Source organism: Nuphar pumila, chromosome 12 (assembly GCF_984573655.1).
Source record: "Nuphar pumila chromosome 12, dmNupPumi1.hap1.1, whole genome shotgun sequence".
NCBI classification, from domain to species: domain Eukaryota; kingdom Viridiplantae; phylum Streptophyta; class Magnoliopsida; order Nymphaeales; family Nymphaeaceae; genus Nuphar; species Nuphar pumila.
Genome location: NC_143260.1, coordinates 7,904,701 through 7,911,003, shown reverse-complemented (window position 1 = coordinate 7,911,003; position 6,303 = coordinate 7,904,701). Strand labels below are relative to the sequence as shown.

At 32.6% G+C, this 6,303-nt stretch overlaps 1 pseudogene; it reads left to right on the top strand.

The window, feature by feature from the left end:
• The first annotated feature begins 5,787 nt into the window (after positions 1–5,787).
• Positions 5,788–6,303, top strand: LOC149819860 (xyloglucan 6-xylosyltransferase 1 pseudogene; annotated as a pseudogene).

The following is a 6,303-nucleotide window of genomic DNA, read 5'->3' as shown; positions in this document are numbered from 1 at the left end:
TATAAAATACTTATGATGGGGTCAGATATCTAGGCAAAGTTGTATGCCATACCCGAATTGCATGTTGCTCAGATCAGATTCAGGTCGACCTAAATAATATTCAGCTTGAAAGTTTTGATGCCCATAACCAATTATTTGGGTTTAGACCCATTGATGAGACAGTTGCTCTTATGGTCGGATCTAGACATTATCGAACCTGACTAAACGGGTTTGGCCTAATCCGATTTGGATTTGGATTTGGATGAAAAATAAATAAAACCAAACACGAATCCAGCTAAATTAAAACCCGGTATATATTTACACATAATCGGTTCAGGTTTTTAGACAGATTTAGTTTTGAGTTTTAATGAAAAATTTAATACCAAACCCGGATTAAATTATTAATTGTATCCAGATTTGACTACCAAACTTAACTAATGAATTCGTATTCGGGTTACACCTGACCCGTTGACATTCCTACCCTCCACTATAATTGGATACCGTCAATTAAGGTGCTGGGTGATATTGGGAAGAGGTATCTAAGGACATCGTGCTGGATTCATGATTGTGATGCACTTTAAGAGCAACAATAGGGGTCTGGTCCTGCACCGAATGGGATATGAACTCTCCCAAGATGAGATCCAAGTCATAGTCTCCGTAGCATATTTTTTCCTTCGCAAAGGGAAAATTTTGCTATAAATAGAAAATTTTCAGAAAGATCTTGGTATATTATAAAGAAGAAAAGTAAAACAAATAAAGAAGAATATAATGGATAATGAAAATAAAAAACCATGAAATTTATGTGGAAGTGTCAATATTTTTTAAAGTTTTGAATATTTCATCATTTTTACAAGTTTCTGCAATAAATAAAAAAATTGGTGATTTTAGTCACACAACATGAGGTTTATTCCTATTCTTGTACAAAGAATATATAAAAAAAAATACAAAAAATAACTTGGCTTATATGATATTTAAGAAGATGCTTAACATTTCAGTTATTACGTTTAACTACCTACTTTACACTAATGCATTTCAAATACCTGTCTGAGGCATAAAATGGAATTTTTATTTTTTTATGAAATAATTCAACTTATAATCCACTAATAATTAGTTCATAATGAGGGAATTTTAGTTGTTTTCTTTGATTAAACAAAGATCTAACTCATAATTGTCTAAGGCGTAAAATGACTTCTTTTATTTTTTTAGGAAATAATTCAATTTATAATCTACTAAAAAACATAATGAGGCCATTTTAGTTATTTTATTTGATTAAATAGATATCTAACTCATACGCATTTAAGGCAAAAAATGGCTTTTTATTTTTTATGCAATAATTTAATTTAGAATCTACTAAAAAAATCATAATGGGGGCATTTTAATAATTTTCTTTGATTAAGCATATATCTAACTCATACCCATTTAAGGCGTAAAATGGCTTTTTATTTTTTATGAAATAATTCAACTTATAATCTACTAAAAGATCATTTTAGTTTTTTTTTATTAAACAAAGATCTAACAGTGAATTTAGGACCAAGCATATCTTTGGAACCTAATTAAAATTAAAAAGCAGGCCGCAGAATGTACTAACTCAAAAATTTGACAACTTTTTGTAAATTGTTGAAATAATAACGAGTGATTGTTCCTCTTACACGGGTAGGAGAAAATGGACAATTTTGATTTCTCAATTTTTATTTTTGTTTTTTGGTTCTTTATACTTTACTTTATGGATGGAATTGACTTTTGGATCATCTAAATATGAAAAACAAGAGTCAAAATTTTTAGAAATTTCAAAACTCAAAAAATCATATTTCTTATCAAAAAATGTGATCCAATAGTCAATTCCAAGCAAATAAAACTTATTAAACACATCGATGAAGCTTGATTTGGAAAATATTACTTAGAACATTGAAAATCAACAATGTCCACACTATATGGATGGTAAGAGGAACCGATTACTCTAACAACAACAATAATAATAAGCTTTATGAAGAATGGACATGATCGTGGATCCTACTTAGGGTTTACTTCACATAGGAGTGGACCCATTAAGTGACCAGGTTTTCGCTGAGGGTTTTTCATCATCGTTAAAATAATATGGTTTTTTAAATAGAAACTATTGGAATAAGTGAGAAACTATTGAAAAAGTGGGGAAATTTTGAGTTGAGAAGCGAAGTGGAAGCATGCTTCACATGCAACGAGAAGCGAGTTTCTCATGCTTCTCCCTCTTTGGCAAAGCATGTCACTGTCTGCATTAATGGCGTGTTTCACGTTCTTAAAAATCACTTTCAGTACTTACGGTCTTTATATATAGAGAGAGAAATGGGTATATGCTAAATGAAATATGATAAATGGGTTTTTCTGCTCTTTAAGTGTTTTTTTTAGCAGGTTCAACTCCATAAATGTGTTGGGCATGATCAATTTAGGAGAAATTCACACCTGAATAATGTGTTTTCAATGACAAAAATGATATTTAGAGAATTGAAAAATTGCAAAGATTTTGGACTTTTTAGAAGGTTATAAAAACCCACCCATGATTCTTATAAAATCAAGTACATAGATCACATCTCTACGGTTAGAATTTAAAAATAAAACAGCACTTACCCATTACTATATATTATATATTTATAACAGTTTGTGCTTATAAATATATTAAACACTCCTAACATATCATGTGTCAGTTTCGTGTTTTTTCTCTTGACACCCAAACCTACATAATAACATGTCGGTGCGACTAATGACGTGACTAATGACACAGATCAGCGAAACATCTGTTGTTTAAAACTGTTTGAAAATATTGGTACATGATACTATATGATCACCCCAACCAACATGTATAAATGATACCGGGCAACCATGCATTCTGTCCTCGTGTTGTTTGTCTTGTGATGCTAACCATAGTGACAAATATAGCGAGATTTATGAAAATTTTGCGATAATATCGCGAGAAATTGATTTTCAAAATATTGCGAGATTTATGAAAAAACATAAATACCGTGATTTAAACAGGATATTTACGCTTTAAACAGCTATTTATCACAAAAGAATGTGTATTTTTATTTTTAAATAATTTTTATTAATATTTTCTTATAAAAAATAAATTTTATATTTTTTAATTTATTTTTTTATTGCTGAGATTTTGCCAAAAAAAACATGAGATTTATGAAAAAAATTCAATTTCTTGCGAGTTTTTAAAAAACGAGAAATTATTGTGTTTGTCACTATGATGCTAACACAGCCCTTAGTACTCCCATGCTTTTTGGGAGTTGTAGTGTTGCCAAAACATTGTATTGAAAATTAAGGATGCATACTAGTTGGGTTTGAGTCTAGCTTGGGCTGTTCAAACTAATTTCGCTTCAAAATGCCTCTGTCCAAGCTGGGAGCTGAACTTGAATGACATTATTCAGACTTGGCTCGGTTTCAAGCTGGAGCCGAGTCGAGCCAAGATTGAGCAACATTCTAAAAAAGGTAAAGAGTTTTGATGTGGAATTCGATCCCCAACCTCTCCAAACACTTCACAAGTTAGCCAACACTACGTTGTATTTTGTTTACTGTGACTGAAAACAAAATTATACATATTAAAACTTTCTAGATTAACTTACAATAAAAAAAGTGAAAGGCACGGGATTCAAACTCAACACCTTTTGAGGAAGAGTCTAATGCCCTACTCGTTACGGAAACAATGACTTTTTGGATCAATTTTGTAAATATATTATATATATACTTTTATCCAAGCTTATCGAGTTCAGTAGGTTAACCAAGCTTGGCTTGTTTGCTCGTTTGAGTCTCAAAACCATGTACAAGCTTGGCTCATTTAAGGCACACACGGGCTTACAGCTGAGCTTAAACAAGTTGAGCTTGAGCTAACTCAACTCAATGTTACCTTAGTTGAGAAATAATGATGATATTTATAAGTCACTTTTAATGTGTGAGCCAACACCGATGACTAATCTTGTTGGAACCGGAAACACCAGTAGCGGCGACCTACCCTATAATGGCTATTTATCTATAAGGGCGATATTTTTATGTCATCGTTATAGCCTATAACGAAAAGACTTAACTCATTGTTATAGTCTATAACGGCGATAAGTAAGTCATTGTTTTAAGCTATGACGACGAAAAGTAAGTCACTGTTATAAGTTGTAATGACGACAATTTCATCGTCGTTATAACTTGTAACGGTGACATGGTGCTAAGGCCTATAACGGCGACACAAAAATGTCACCGTTATAGGCCTTAAACCTGCAAAAATAAATTTTTATATTAGTTTTAATTATTTTATATTACATTAAATAAAACAAAAAATATAATTCAAATATACACTTCAAACATCCTCAAACATACATCCATTCAAATATAAACATACACTTCTCCTACCTCCTCAAACATTCAACTTCAAACATACACTTCAAAAATATATTCAAATATTCATCTTCTCCAACCCCTTCAAGCATTCAACTTCAAACATACATTCAAATGTAAAGATACACTTCATCTTCTCCAACCTTCTTAAACATTAAACTTCAAACATGCATTCAAATATAAACATACACTTAAAAAAAATACACTTCTCCAACCTCCTCAAATATTCATCATCCCTAACTCCCTTAAACATTCAACTTCAAACACATATTCAAATATAAACATACACTTCAAAAAATAAACATGCATTCTCTCCAACCCCCTCTCCTACATCCTCTCTAAAACTGTAGCAACAAACACACTTCAAAAAACAAATATACATCATCTTCAATCCCCTCCTCTACATCCTTTCCAAACCTGCAACAAATACACTTCAATGACAATCTGACAATTCAAAAAAAATTATAAAAAAAACAATTATAACAATGTTAATGATGATGATAGCAGTATAATAATTCAATTTGATAACTTTTATGAGAATATAAAAAAGCATAAAGATAACATAAACAAAACATCTTGTCACATTCAAGAAAATATCAACTTCAATTCAATATATATATAAATATATATTTTAGTTTATATGTATTTAAAATTATTTTATATTTATATATAATCAATTTCATTATGGTAAAAATTAATATAGGTCAAATATCCTCAAACATACATCCATTCAAATATAAACATATACTTCAAACATCTCTTTTAAAAAAAATAAACTTATAGAATAAGAAACTTACCCTCATATGATACTTTTGCAGGTACGAAGATAATCCACTATTTTATATAACGTACTCATTGTCGGTTCCTGACTATCTATTTAAGTATGCAAACAACAAATTAAGAATCTATTATATCAAACATATTTACCATTATACTATATGAAAAAAATAAACTTAGAAAATAAGAAACTTGCCCTTGTTTGATAGCTCTGAAGGTATGAATACGTACCAGGCTTGATAGTTACTGAAGCTTTTTGTTCCTTGACTTGCTTATGATGCATGAAAGTCAGTCTAGTTGTGGTGATGATATTTGGATTCAGTTGCAACATTTATCTTTCACAAAATTATGCATCGTAATATTTATTATATCCTTTAAATCATCTCGGTGTAACAACATAGGATCTTCGTCAATGGTATTGGGGCTAATGAATCAACCCCTCTGCAATCGTCCTCCTGATATACATCATTGTTTTGTTCTTCATTTCATTCAAATGAAGATGATAAAATCATGTATACATTTTTTTGTATTATCTTTTGCGCTATATCAGATTGGGACTCGCAGAGGTCAGAATGGATTGCCCGCCACCCGCATTTCCCCAATTTCGTCTCCCTCAGCAAACCCCGGGTCCTCCTCGTCACCGGCTCATCGCCGAAGGCATGAGAAAACCCGATGGGCGACCATTACCTTCTGAAATCGATCAAGAACAAGATCAATTACTGCCACTTCCATGGCATCGAGATCTTCTACAACATGGCCCTCCTCGATGCCGAGATGGCCGACTTCTGGGAGAAGCTCTCGCTGATTCAAAAGTTCCTCCTCTCGCACCCGGAGTTCGAATTCCTCTGGTGGATGGATAGCGACGCCATGTTTACTGACATGGTCTTCGAGCTCCCTTGGGATCGCTATAAGGACTCCAATTTGGTGATGCACGGGTGGAACGAGATGATCTACGATCAGAAGAATTGGATCGGATTGAACACTGGTAGCTTCCTCTTGCGGAATTGTCAGTGGTCGCTTGACCTCCTCGATGTCTGGGCTCTGATGGGGCCGAAGGGGAAGATCAGGACGGAGGAAAGGAAATTGCTCACAAGAACGCTCGTTTGGGAACTATTTAAATCTCACATCAGTTTAAATTTTGAACGGGGGAGAGAGGGAAATTTTCGTGCCTTAGGTGAGACGGTTTAA